Source organism: Ailuropoda melanoleuca, chromosome 4 (assembly GCF_002007445.2).
Source record: "Ailuropoda melanoleuca isolate Jingjing chromosome 4, ASM200744v2, whole genome shotgun sequence".
Classification (NCBI taxonomy): Eukaryota; Metazoa; Chordata; class Mammalia; order Carnivora; family Ursidae; genus Ailuropoda; species Ailuropoda melanoleuca.
In genome coordinates this window covers 57,842,689-57,856,983 of record NC_048221.1, presented here as the reverse complement: position 1 = coordinate 57,856,983, position 14,295 = coordinate 57,842,689, and the positions used below count along the sequence as shown (strand labels likewise).

At 42.4% G+C, this 14,295-nt stretch overlaps 1 protein-coding gene across 4 annotated transcripts in view; it reads left to right on the top strand.

Moving 5' to 3' along the window:
- The first annotated feature begins 1,347 nt into the window (after nucleotides 1-1,347).
- The window catches only part of ALDH1L1 (aldehyde dehydrogenase 1 family member L1), a 120,190-nt gene continuing 107,242 nt past the window's right edge, over nucleotides 1,348-14,295 (top strand). The window contains exons 1-3 of one of the 4 annotated variants that reach the window (XM_034658899.1): nucleotides 1,348-1,497; nucleotides 3,831-3,931; nucleotides 5,320-5,407. The gene's annotated coding sequence lies outside the window, so the exon portion shown is untranslated. Of the gene's footprint in view, nucleotides 1,498-2,215; nucleotides 2,236-3,830; nucleotides 3,932-5,319; nucleotides 5,408-14,295 lie in introns of those variants that run through there. The other 3 variants (XM_034658898.1, XM_034658900.1, XM_034658901.1) reach the window with 3 other exon arrangements.

Below are 14,295 nucleotides of genomic sequence, written 5' to 3'. Positions count from 1 at the left end.
CAGTTCCTCTGGCACATTTTCTATTTCCATGTGACTGCACAAACTTCCTGCATAAATTTCCCTCCTCTCCAGCTCTATACAATGCTGAGGGTATGTGTTCCTCTCTGACTTCCTGACACTTTTAAGGGTGTCCAATCTCTAAACCCATTTTTTCAGGATTTCCTGTCACCTATCATTCTGCCGTCTCTATTCTAGCCTCAAAGCTCTGCTCATGCTACTTTCCCAGTCCAGGCACCTGGGACACTGACAACAGTGAACACATCCTATAAGTTTCCTGTCCTCAAAGAGTTGTAGCAGCAAGAGAGACAGATTAATAACCAAATAATGAACTAAAAAAATGTCAGATATGCAGTAAGTGCTGTGAAGGAAATAAAACAGAGTGAAGGGATGGGGACTGGCTGAGAGACTTCTTTAGAATGTGTGACTTGGAAAAGCTTCTCTAAGGCACCAGATATTGGATGTATCAGGTAAGAGGTAAAGGCAAAAGGCGGCGTGCCTCTGTAGTATTTGAGAGAGGAACATTCTGGCAGAAGCCAGTGTAAAGGCCCTGAGGCCAGGGCACACTCGAGAGTCCAGGCGCTGTGTAGAGGTCCAGGTGGCTGGAGCTCAGGTAGAGGGAACCTCAGAAGAAGTGAGGCTAGGAAAGGCATAGCGGAGTCCAGCAGCAGGTGTGGCAGGGAGGGCATTCTTCGTGGCTGGTGCAGGAGCCACGGGACATAAACTCGCAGTCAGAAAACAATGTGCAGATTTATCTTCTCTGTAATCTTTTTTCTGGACTTTGTCTCAGAGTGGGACAGATAACCCTGCCTGAGACAGGGGAGGCATCAGTGGCACCCAGACTAGGTGGAAGGGAGCAAAGAGCAGAGGAATTGTGTAGAGGGAGGCCTGGGGCTGTACCGGGCAGGAAGGGCACTAGGCAGGCAGAAACCCCATTATTTACAAGGACACACAATTACAGTCTCTTGCAGGTGGCTGCAAGTTCTCGGAGGGCAAGGATCTTGTTTGGCTCTGCCCCTGTCCATTGCACACGGCAGGAACTTGGCACCTTATTCTTGAATGAGTGAGTGAGTGAGTAAAATTATCAGCGTGAGTTTCCTCCCACCAACTCAGCCTTGCAAGTATCCCTAACCACCTGACACTTGGGCCTTTTCAAAGCCCCGTAAGTTCTGAAGGGTCCATAACAAGTCCTCTCGCCTGTAAATGCAAGCAAGCCCAGAGAGGGTGAGTGACACGCCCAGGCCACACTCACACAGCCAGTGAGAGCCCTCCCCACCCTTACCCAGGGTGACATTCTGCCCGCCCCGCGCCCCCGCCCCTCTCGCCTCTGCCAGGGGCCCCTCCCTTCTGAGGCTCTGGCCTTGGCCGAGGCTCTGGGACTGGCGGGGGCGGTCCCACCTCTTCGCCGCCCTGGGCCGTCCTGCGCCAGCCCCTGTCCCCCGACTGAGGCTCTCAGAGGTGCCATCTGGCCCGCCACTCCTGTGCCTCCTCCCGCGCTTGGTGAGTTCCCCCCGAGCCCCGACCCTCCGAGGGAAGGAGGCTGTCTCAACTCGCGATTCCAGGGGTTCTGTGCTCAGGCCCCCCATGGGGCGCTCCTGGTGGACGCAGGAGCTTCGCTGCGGGGACGCAGGGCCTGGCGTCCGGGTCCGGGATTTTCCCTGGGGCAGCCGAGTCTCCAGCCTAGCCAGGGGTCCTCAGGCTAAAGAACCAAGACGTGGAGTTTGGGCTCGCTGAGGATCCAGCCGGGTCGGGTGGGCTGGGCCCTTTACCCGCGCAGCCCAGTGAGGCGGGCATAATCTGCCTGGTTTACAGCGGAGAAAACTGAGGATAGGAGAGAGAAAGGGACAAGCCGAAGGTGACAGGGCTGGTCCGTGGCGGAGGGGCGCTCTGTCTCCTGGGCTAAGTCCCTCACCCCATTCTCAGGAGTGGAAAGGATCCCCCCTGATTGGCCGAATCTGGGGGCCGGGCACATGGGCCTTTTGTGATTGGAGAGCTCCCCCCCACCACCGTCCCTAGAGCACAGGGGCATTGACCTCTGGGCCCCAGCTTGACCCCAACAGGGTTCTTGGGGTCCCGCTATTTAGCTATTTAGAGACCAATCACCCTTTCCCCCGCACCGGTGAAGGTCCCTCATTTGTTAACTCCCTAGAAGAGGCAGGAATATCCCTTAGGAGCAGATGGAGACAGAATTTAACAAGTTCGCTCAGACGCTGTAAGGGTGGTGAACTTTGGCTTCAGGTGACTATTTTCTCCCTACTCCCTTGCTTCTCAGTGACCTTGGGCAAGTTTCTCAAACTCTGACTCTTACTTTCTTTGGCTAAAATTGGGGTGGAGAGATAAATAGTAATAGTACCGTCTCTGCTAATGTTGCTTCAGAATGACATGAGATTAGGCACTTTGGACCTAGGAGACCCCCTGTGAATGTGGGCTGCTGTCTCTCCTACGAGTATGAACGCAGGACAATGTTGGGAGACAATCCTGTGACGTCTCTTTTGGAGACAAGGAAATTGAGCCTTAAGAGATGAAAGTGATTCCTTAAGGTTGATTACAGGTCTGCAGGCTCAGGTGGTCTAGGGAGCCTGCACCATGGGCAGCACCTGTGCACAGAATAGTGGGAAAGACTGCAGATGAAACAGGACACCCCAGGGACCCCGCTGTGGGAGGGACAGTACCCTCCCTGCCAGGTGCTTAATGGAGCAGACTGATTGCAGAAGAGGAGTCAGCTTTGCTCTCCCCCACCTCCCCCCACCCCTCTGCGCCCAAGACAGCTGGTGGAATGGGATGCCTTGTGGCTGTGCCCTGCAGTTCCGCTGAGCCTCTACTCCTTCCTAGAGCTGCATTCTTCTGCGGGTCCCAAGACCACAGCTTGAGAACAGGTGTCCCAGAGCTGTGCTCCGGCATAGTGCTGCCCAGCTTGGGCAGGGTCTGAGAGCTGGGTCCTGGTGAAGCCGGAGAGAGGTTCTTGTCTCATGGAGTCAGAGAATGAATCTCGAGGACAAAGGAGAGTGAGTAAAGAGATAGAGTTTTGTTAAGCAAGGATACAGAAAAAGCTCTTGGGCGTGCAAGGGGTCCCTACAAGGATGCCACCGAGGGCTTTTAGGGTTGGTTTTTTACTGAAGACTATCTGCTATCTCTACTGATAGCACCATTGAATAAGGACTAGTGATTACACCTTTAATGACTTACTGCCTTTATAGGGCCTGGTAATTCTTTGTTGGTCACAGGTGACTTATAACAAGACCCTACCTCTGACACCTAGGGCAGAGTGGTCTCGTTTGTTCCCTTATTTATTTCACCTCTGCATTTTTGGAATTTCTGTGAGCCTAATCCAGTAGCCCCTACCTACATCTCCTTACCTAGCCTGGCCTGTCCTTAATGAGACCCTTCAGATACATATCTGTGGGTCATAATACGTGGGGGATGATTGCCAACATGTATCTTGGTGGGGGTAGAGATAAAGGAAGTTTCCAAAGGAATTTTTATGTGTTAAAGTAGATGTACAGTGTCCTGGGGGGTCAGGCTAAGATTGCCTTTTGCCCTTAGCAAAGTGTCAACATCCAGGCAGTGAAGTCCCTAGGGGACTGTCACTCTGCCTGTTTCAAGGACTTGTCAATGAGCTATAAGTAGTAAGGAAATTTCACTGGGGAGCCAGGTCTGAGCTGGGTGATTGGGATAGGAGGCCTGGGAAGCCCTGGCGGTCCTGCTGCCACCAGGGCAGCCCTAGAGTGTGCCCACGCACTGCCAGCTCAGTAAGGAGGTAGAGGCTTGCAGGCTGCCCAGCAGCAGGCAGCAGCTAAACAGCCCTTTCTTGACTCCGCCCCTTTACGTTCCAGATCCTTCCGGCCGAAGGTCAAGCCTGGCTGAGGCCCCTCCCAGAGCACCTGTCCCTGCCACACTCAGCTTCCTTGGACTGTGACAACAGCCACCTGACTAGGTGACTACCCTGACTCTGCCTCCCTGCTTCCAAAGGGGTCTTTTTTGTGCTGCTTTACTTTCCCACAAGTAATACATGCTCCGTAGAGAAAAAGCCAGAGCATTCTTGTAAACAAAGATAATTACTGTCATCGAAAATCCCCCAAACCCAAAACACTCTACCCAGTGACTTTGAACATTTCTGTAGGAATCCTCCAAGGTTCTTGTGCTGAAAGAACACTAACATACACACAGAGCACTCTTAACAATCATAGTGGTTTGTTATCTGCTGGGGGCATTCTGGCCTACATATTCCTGGTGGTGAAACAAAGTGTGTTGCCCGCACTGGCTGCATGGCTTACACGGGGTGAATGTATCATAATTTTACAGTATTCATGCCCTTATTTGCTCACCCAAACATAATTTAGAACTGAAAATGCTGAGTCAGAAGAAAAGAACCATTTCTAGGATTTTGATATTTATTGCCCAATTTTCCTCTAGAGAATTTGCACCAGTTTGTTATCCCATTAGTGCACAGGACAGTGTTCATTTTCCCGTAAACCTAGACAACATCAGATATTTATACCGTCATAAGTGACTTCCAACTTATAGGAGAAAAACAGTCCATTGTTTTATTATGCATTTACTTGATTAATTATAATTTCAACACTTCATTCATCTGTTTGTGGTGGGCTTTTATTCTTTTGGCAAATTGCTTCAGATACAGGTAAAACCTTCCTGCATGAAAATTTATCACATGCTTCCTTTATATTTTTCCTTTACAGTCAAGTTTCTAAAGCCCAATACTTACCAGTTTTTTCTCATACTTTGATGATTTCTTCCTGTATTTAATTTTTAAAATATTTATTTTAACCCAGTTGAACTGCATTTTGAAGTAAGATGTGAACTCTAGACCTAGATTTGTTTGTTTAAATTAGTTTTTAGAACAATTTTAAGTTTACAGAATAGAGTACAAAGGGTTCACACACACTCCCTCAGCCCCCATGCTCCTCCACTGCCAGTGACACCTTGCATTAGCATTAGTGTGGCATATTTGTTACTCTTGATGAGTGGGTATTGATACAATATTCTTAAAGTCCACAGTTCACATCACTCTTTGTGTTATATATTCAATGGGTTTTGACAAGTGTAGAAGGACCTGCATCTGCCATTCCAGTAGGTAACTGTGAAAAGGTCTCCTGTGTTCCTTCCACCTGTTCATTCTTCTCCCCCCTCTTCCAAGCCCCTGCCAAACACTGATTTTTTTCCTCTGTCTCCCTAGTTTTGAGACTGTCATTATAGTTAGAATAATACAGTATGTCGCCTTTTAGGATTGGCTTCTTTCACTTAGCAATAGGCATTAAAATTCCTCTGTATCTTTTCATGGCTTGATAACTCCTTTCTTCTCAGCGTGGAATAAAATCGCGTTGTCTGGATCTGCCACAGTTTATGTACCAATTCACCTACCGAAGGACATCTTGGTTGCTTCCAGGTTTAGGTAATTATGACTAAAGCTGCTATAAACATCTGTGTGCAGGTTTTCATGTGTACCTAAATTGCCAAATCATTTTGGTAAAGGCCGCGGAGTGTGATTGCTGAATTGTATGGTAAGAGTGTGTTTACTTTTGTTAAGAAACTACCAAAGTATTTTCCAAACTGTTTCCATTTCTCATTCCCACCAGCAATGAAGGAGAGTTCCTATTGCTCCACCTCTTCACCAGCATTTTGTGCTGTTAGTGTTTCGGGGTTTAGTCATTCTAATAGATTCTCAGTGGTATATCATTGCTGTTTTAATTTGCAATTCCTAGTGACCTATGATGTTGAGCGTCTTTTCCTATATTCATTTCCCATTGGTATCTCTTCTTTGCTGAGGTGTCTGTGCAGGTTTTCCCCCCAATTTTTAGTTGCATTGTTTTCTTACTGTTGAGTTTTAACAATCCTTTGTATATTTTCGATACTAATCCTTTATCAGATGTGTGTTTTGCAGATTTCCCCTGTCTGTGGCTTGTCTTTTGCAGAGCAGTAGTTTTGTAATTCTAATGAAGTTTAGTTTATCACTTTTTTTCTTCCATGGTTTTGTTGTTGTATCTAAAGTCAGACCCAAGGTCATCTGGATTTTCTCCTATGTTATCTTCTAGAAGTTTTATAGTTTTATCTAAATGTAAATTTTACATGTGATTGATATATTGATTTGAGGGGGTTTTTTTGTTTTGTTTTTTGTTTTTTGCATGTGGATGTCCAGTCATTCAAGAATCATTTGTTGAAAAGTCTATCTTTTCTCTATTGAATTGCCTTTACTACTTTGTCAAAGATCAGGGAACACCCTTGACTTCTTTTTTTTTTTTAAGATTTTTATTTATTCATTTGACAGAGATAGAGACAGCCAGCGAGAGAGTAAACACAAGCAGGGGGAGTGGGAGAGGAAGAAGCAGGCTCCCAGAGGAGGAGCCTGATGTGGGGCTCGATCCCGGGACTCCGGGATCATGCCCTGAGCCGAAGGCAGACGCTTAATGACTGAGCCACTCAGGCGCCCCACCTTGACTTGTTTCTAATCTTAGTGGGAAAGTTTTTAGTTTCTCATGATTAAGTGTGATGTTAGTTATAGGGTTTGTTTGTTTGTAGATGTTCTTTATCAGGTTAACTTCCTCTCCATTCCTAGTTTGCTGAGAATTTTTATCATGAATGAGTGTTGGATATTGTCGAATACTTTTTCTGCATCTATTTACATGTTCATATGATTTTCCTTCTTTGTCCTGTTGGTGTAATCTATTACAGTAATTGATTTTTGGATATTGAATCTGAATCTTTAATGTTTGGTGGAGTTCACCAGTGAACCTAGGTGTTTTCTGTTTTGGAAGGGTATTAATTTTTGATTCAATGCATTTAATAAATATAGGCCTATTTATATTTTTCCTTGTATAAGTTTTGGTAAATTGTGTCTTTCAAGAAATGTTCCATTTCATCTAGGTTATCAAATTTGAGGGTGTAGAGTTATTCTTTTAATGACTATGGGATTAGTAGTGATGGCCCTTCTTACATTTTTGAAATTAGTCATTTGTTTTTTTCTTAGTTAATCTAAGTAGGGGCTTATCAGTTTCCACTCTGGAAAATGGTATGGAGGTTCCTCAAGAAGTTAAAAATACAGCTACCCTACGACCCAGCAATTGCACTACTAGGTATTTACCCCAAAGATATAAATGTAGTGATCTGACGGGGCACATGCACCCCAATGATCATAGGAGCAGTGTCACAATAGCCAAACTGTGGAAAGAGCTGAGATGTCCATTGACAGATGAATGGATAAAGAAGATGGGATGGGGATTAAGGAAGGCATTTGTTGTGGCAAGCACTGGTGGTTTTTGTTTTTGTTTTTGTTTTTGTTTTGAATTTTTTGTTTAAATTCAATTAGCCAACATAGAGTACATCATTAGTTTCAGATACAGTGTTCAGTGATTTATCGGTTGGGTATAACACCAAGTGCTCATCACATCACATGCCCTACTTAATGCCCATCACCCGATTACCCTATCCTCCCCAACCTCCCCTCCAGCAATCCCCAGTTTGTTTCCTATGCTTAAGAGTATCTCATGGTTTGTCTCCCTCTCTGATGACTTCCCTGTCAGTATTCCCTCCCTTACCCTATGACCCTCTGCACTGTTCCTTATATCCCACATATGAGTGAAACCATATGATGATTGCCTTTCTATATTTGACTTATTTCGCTAAGCATAATACCATCCAGTTATATCCATGTCGATGTAACTGCTAAGTATTCATCTTTTCTGATGGCTAATATTCCATTGTATATATATATACCACATCTTCTTTATTCATTCATCTGTCAATGGACATCTTAGCTCTTTCCACAGTTTGGCTGCTATGAACATTGGGGTACATGTGCCCCTTTGGATCCTTACATTTATATCTTTGCGGTAAATACCTAGTAGTGCAATTGCTGGGTTGTAGGGTAGCTCTATTTTTAACTTCTTGAGGAAACTCTGTACAGTTTTCCAGAGTGATGCTACCAGCTTGCATTCCCACCAACAGTGTAAGAGGGTTCCCCTTCCTCCACATCCTTGCCAACATTTGTTGTTTCCTGTCTTTTTAATTTTAGCCATTCTGACTGGTGTAAGATGGTAACTCATTGTGATTTTGATTTGTATTTCCCTGATGGCTAGTGATGTGGAGAAGTTTTTCACGTGTCTGCTGGCCATTTGTATGTCTTCTTTGGAGAAATGTCTGTTCATGTCTTTTGCCCTTTTATTGACTGGATTATTTGCTTTTTGGGTGTTGAGTTTGATAAGTTCTTCATAGATCTTGGATACCAGCCCTTTATCTGATATGTCAGTTGCAAATATCTTCTCCCATTCTGTAGGTTGCCTTTTAGTTTTGTTAACTGTTTGATTTGCTGTGCAGAAGCTTTTTATCTTGAAAGGGGGGGGTAATCAGAAGGGGGAATGAAGCATGAGAGACTATGGACTCTGAGAAACAAACTGAAGGCTTCAGAGGGGAGGGGGATGGGGGAATGGGATAGGCTAGTGATGGGTAGTAAGGAGGGCACGTACTGAATGGTGCACTGGGTGTTATACGCAAGTAATGAATCATCGAACTTTACATCAAAAACCAGGGATGTACTGTATGGTGACTAACATAATATAATAAAAAAACATTAAAAAAAAAAGAAAAAGTGAACTTGTGGGACTTCATCAAGATAAAAACTTCTGCACAGTCAAGGAAACAGTCAAAAAACCTAAGAGGCAGCCCACGGAATGGGAGAAGATACTTGCAAATGACACTACAGATAAAAGGCTTGTATCCAAGATCTACAAAGAGCTTCTCAAACTCAATACACGAGAAACAAAGAATCAAATCAAAAAATGGGCAGAAGATATGAACAGACACTTTTCCAATGAAGACATACGAATGGCTAACAGACACGTGAAAAAATGTTCAAAATCATNAATGGCTAACAGACACATGAAAAAATGTTCAAAATCATTAGCCATCAGGGAAATTCAAATCAAAACCACCTTGAGATACCACCTTACACCGGTTAGAATGGCAAAAATTGACAAGGCAGTAAACAACAAATGTTGGAGACGATGTGGAGAAAGGGGAAACCTCTTACACTGTTGGTGGGAATGCAAGTTGGTACAGCCACTTTGGAAAACAGTGTGGAGGTCCCTTAAAAAGTTAAAATTTGAGCTACCCTATGATCCAGCAATTGCGCTACTGGGTATTTACCCCAATGATACAGACGTAATGAAGAGAAGGGCCATATGCACCCCAATGTTCATAGCAGCATTGTCCACAATAGCTAAATTGTGGAAGGAGCCAAGATGCCCTTCGACAGATGACTGGATTAAGAAGATGTGGTCCATATATACAATGGAATATTACTCAGCCATCAGAAACAATGATTACCCAACATTTGCAGCAACGTGGACTGGACTGGAGGAGATTAAGCTAAGTGAAATAAGTCAAGCAGAGAAAGACAATTATCATATGGTTTCACTCATTTATGGAACATAAGAAATACCAGGAAGATTGGTAGAGGAAGGAAGGAAAGAATGAAGGGGGGGTAAACAGAAGGGGGAATGAACCACGAGAGACTATGGACTCTGGGAAACAAACTGAGGGCTTTAGAGGGGAGGGGTATGGGGGACTGGGATAGGCCGGTGATGGGTATTAAGGAGGGCACATATTGCATGGTGCACTGGGTGTTATACACAAATAATGAATCATGGAACCCTACATCAAAAACTAAGGATATACTGTATGGTGACTAATATAACATAATACAAAATTATTATTTAAAAAAAATCTTTTTATCTTGATGAATTCCCCGTAGTTCATTTTTGTTTTTCTTTCCCTTGCCTCTGGAGACATGTCTAGCACGAAGTTGCTGCATCCGAGGTCGAAGAGGTTGCTGCTTGTGTTCTCCTCTAGGATTTTGCTGGATTCCTGTCTCACATTAAGGTCTTCATCCATTTTGAGTTTATTTTTGTGTATGGTGTAAGAGAATGGTCCAGTTTCATTTTCTACATGTCGCTGTCCAATTTTTCCTGCACTGTTTGTTGAAGATACTGTCTGTTTTCCATTGGATATTCTTTCCTGCTTTGTCAAAGATTAGTTGACCATAGAGTTGAGGGGCCCTTTCTGGGTTCTCTATTCTGTTCCATTGGTCTGTGTGACTGTTTTTGTGCCAGTACCATACTCTCTTGATGATTATAGTTTTGTAATATAGGTTGAAGGCTGGCATTGTGATGCCACCAGCTTTGGCTTTCTTTTTTCAACATTCCTATGGCTATTTAGGGTCTTTTCTGGTTCCATACAAATTTTAGGATTATTTGGTCCAGGCCTGTGAAAAATGTTGATGGCATTTTGGTAGGAATTGCATTGAATTTGTAGATTGCTCTGGGTAGCATAGACCTTTTAACAATATTTATTCTTCCAGTCCATGAGCATGGAATATTTTTCCATCTCTTTGTGTCTTCCTCAATTTCTTTCATAAGTGTTCTACAGTTTTCAGAGTACAGACCCTTTACCTCTGGTTAGGTTTATTCCTAGGTATCTTATGGTTTTTGGTGCTATTGTAAATGGGATCCATTCCTTAATTTCTCTTTCTTCTGTCTCATTGTTAGTGTAAAGAAATGCAACTGATTTCTGTGTATTGATTTTATATCCTGCCATGTTGCTGAATTGCTGTATGAGTTCTAGCAATTTCAGGGTGGAATCTTTTGGGTTTTCCACATAAAGTATCATGTCATCTGCAAAGAGAGAGAGTTTGACTTCTTCTTTGCCAATTTGAATGTCTTTTATTTCTTTTTGCTGTCTGATGATGAGGCTAGAACTTCTAGTACTATGTTGAACAGCAGTGGTGAGAGTGGACATCCCTGCCATGTTCCTGACCTTAGTAGAAAAGCTCTCAGGTTTTTCCCATTGAGAATGGTAGTTGCTGTGGGCTTATCACAGATGGCTTTTATGATATAGATGTATGTTCCCTCTATCCCTACANCCTACTCCTCCGCCATCTTAACCTCTGTGGAGAGTTTTAATCAAGAAAAGATTCTACATTATATGCCAAATGTTTTTTTCTGCATCGATGGAGAGGATCATATGGTTCTTGTCCTTTCTTTTATTAATGTGATGTATCATGTTGATTGATTTGTGAATGTTGAACCACCCTTGGCAGCCCAGGAATAAATCCCACTTGGTCATGGTGCATAATCCTTTTAATGTACTGTTGGATCCTATTGGCTAGTATCTTGTTGAGTATTTTGGCATCCATGTTCATCAGGGATATTGGTTTGTAATACTCCTTTTTTTTTTAAAAAAAAAGATTTTATTTATTTATTTGAGAGAGAGATAGTGAGAGAGCTCATGAGTGGGTAGAAGAGGGAGAAGCAGGCTCCCTGAGCAGGGAGCCCTATGCAGTGCTTGTTCCCAGGATTCTGGGATCATGACCTGAGCCAAAAGGCAGATGCTTAACCAACTGAGCCACCCAGGTGCCCCTATAATTCTCCTTTTTGATGGGGTCTTTGGTTTTAGGATCAACATGCTTCATAGAACGAGTTTGGATGTTTTCCTTCCATTTTTATTTTTTGAAACAGCTTCATTAGAATAAGTATTATTTCCTCTTTAAGTGTTTGGTAGAATTTCCCTGGGAAGCCATCTGGCCCTGGACTCTTGTTTGTTGGGAGGTTTTTGATTACTGCTTGAATTTCCTTGCTGGTTTTGGGTCTGTTCGGATTTTCTGCCTCTTCCTGTTTCAGACTTGGTAGTTTATAAGTTTCCAGGAATGCATCCATTTCTTCCAGATTACCTAATTTATTGGCATATCATTGCTCATAATATGTTTTTTAAATTGTTTGTATTTCCTTATTGTTTGTCATGACCTCTCCCCTTTCATTCATGATTTTATTCATTTGGGTCCTTTTTTCTTTTGGCTATGTGTGGCCTGAGTTTTATCAATCTTATTAATTCTTTCAAAGAACCACCTTCTAGTTTTGTTGATCTATTCTACTATTCTTCTGGTTTCTAGTTCATTGATTTCTGCTCTAATCTTTATTATTTTTATTCCCCTGCTTCATTTGGGTTTTATTTGCTGTTCTTTCCCCAGTTCCTTTAGGTGTAAGTTTAGCTTGTGTATTTGAGATTATTAAAATTTTTTGAGAGAGACTTACATTGCAATGTGCTTCTCTTTTAGGACTGCCTTTGCTGTATTCCAAAGGTTTTGAACATTTGTGTTTTCATTTTCATTACTTTCTATGATTTTTTAAATTCTTCTTTAATTTTCTGGTTAACCCACTCATTCTTTAGTAGGATGGTCTTTAACCTCCAAGTGTTTGAGTTCCATCCAAATTTCCTCTTGTGACTGAGTTCAAGTTTCAAAGCATTGTGGTCTGAAAATACACAGGGAATATTCCCAATCTCTTGGTATTAGTTGAGACCTGATTTATGACCCAGTATGTGATCTATTCTGGAAAAAGTTCCATGTGCACTTGAGAAGACTGTGTATTCTGTTGCTTTAGGATGGAATGCTTTGTATATATCTCTGAAGTTCATCTCATCTAGTGTGTCATTCAAAGCCCTGTTTCCTTGTTGATCTTCTGCTTAGATGATCAGTCCATTGCTGTGAGTGGGGTGTTGAAGTCCCCTACTATTCGTGTATTATTATCAATGTGTTTCTTTAATTTAGTTATTAATTGGCTGATATAATTGGCTGCTCCCAAATTAGAAACATAAATGTTTATAATTGTTAGTTCTTCTTGTTGGGTAGACCCTTTAATTATGATATAGTGTCCCTCTTCATCTCTTACTATGGTCTTTGGTTTAAAATCTAATTTGTCTGATATGAGAATTGCTTTCCCAGTTTTCTTTTGAGGTCCATTAGCAAGATAAATTGTTCTCACCCCCTCACTTTCAGTCTGGAGGTGGCTTTAGGTCTAAAGAGAGTCTCTTGTAGACAGTGTATGGATGGGTTTTGCTTTCTTTTTTTAATCCAATCTGATACCCCATGACTTTTGATTGGAGCCTTTAGACCATTTACATTCAGAGTAACTATTGAAAGGTATGAATTTAGTGCCATTGTATTACCTGTAAAGTTGCTGTTTCTGTAGATTGTCTGTTTTTTTTTTTTTCTGGTTTATGTTTCTCTTGGGTTCTCTCTCCACTTACAGTATCCCCCTTAACATTTCTTGCAGGCCTGGCTTGGTGGTCACATATTCTTTCAGTTTCCATCCTTCCTGGAAGCTCTTTATCTCTCCTTCCATTCTGAATGGAAACCTTGCTGGATACAGTTTTCTTGGCTGCATGTTTTTCTCATTTAGTACCCTGAATATATCATGCCAGCCCTTTCTGGCCTGCCAGGTCTCTGTGGATAGGTCTGATGTCCGTCTAATATTCCTACCACTGTAGATTAGGGTCCTCTTGTCTTGAGCTGCTTTCAGGATTTTCTCTTTATCTCTGAAATTTGGAAGGTTCACTATTATATGCTGGGGTGTTGATCTATTTTTGATTTTGTGAGGGTTCCTCTCTACCTCTTTGATATGAATGCCTGTTTCCTTCCTCAGATTAGGGAAGTTCTCAGCTATGATTTGCTCTAATAGACCCTCTTGCCCTCTCTTTCTTCACCCTCAGGCACCCCAGTAATTCTGGTACTATTTCGTTTTATGACATCGCTGATTTCTCGAAGCCTCCCCTCATGGTCCATTAGTTGTTTTTCTCTCTTTTCCTCAGCTTTCTTCCTTTCCATCAACTTGTCTTCTATGTCACTTACTATCTCTTCTGCCTCATTTACCCTAGCTGTTAGAGCATCCGATTTAGACAGCGTCTCAGTCAGGGCATTTTTAATTTCCACCTGATTAGGTCTCATTTCTGCACTAAGAGATTCTCTAGTATCTTTAATGCTTTTTTCAAGCCCAGCTAGTAACTTTATACTTATTATCCTGATTTCCATCTGTGACATTTTACTTATATCCATATCGATTAGATCTGTGGCAGAGAGTATTACCTCTGGTTCTTTTGTTGTTGTTGTTGTGAATTCCTTCTTCTAGTCATTTTGTTCAGAGAGGAATGTATGAACAAGTGAGCACTATCAAAAATATCAACCATGACCCAAGCGAAGTACACACTAGACAAATCCAAAGAGGTCAGAAACCAGAAAAGATAAAGAAAAAAAATGGGGAAAAAAGGGAAAGAAAAAAAGGGGTGGGTGAAGAGAGAATATAATCTCACAGGGTGACAAAACAGGGGATCCACTTGGTCCTGAGTGTATTTTGTTCTGTGTGTTAGAAGACATTAATCCCAAAATTGTAAAGAAAGCAAAACTTTATATATATATATATATATATACACAAAAATAAAATTGAATACAGTGAAAGG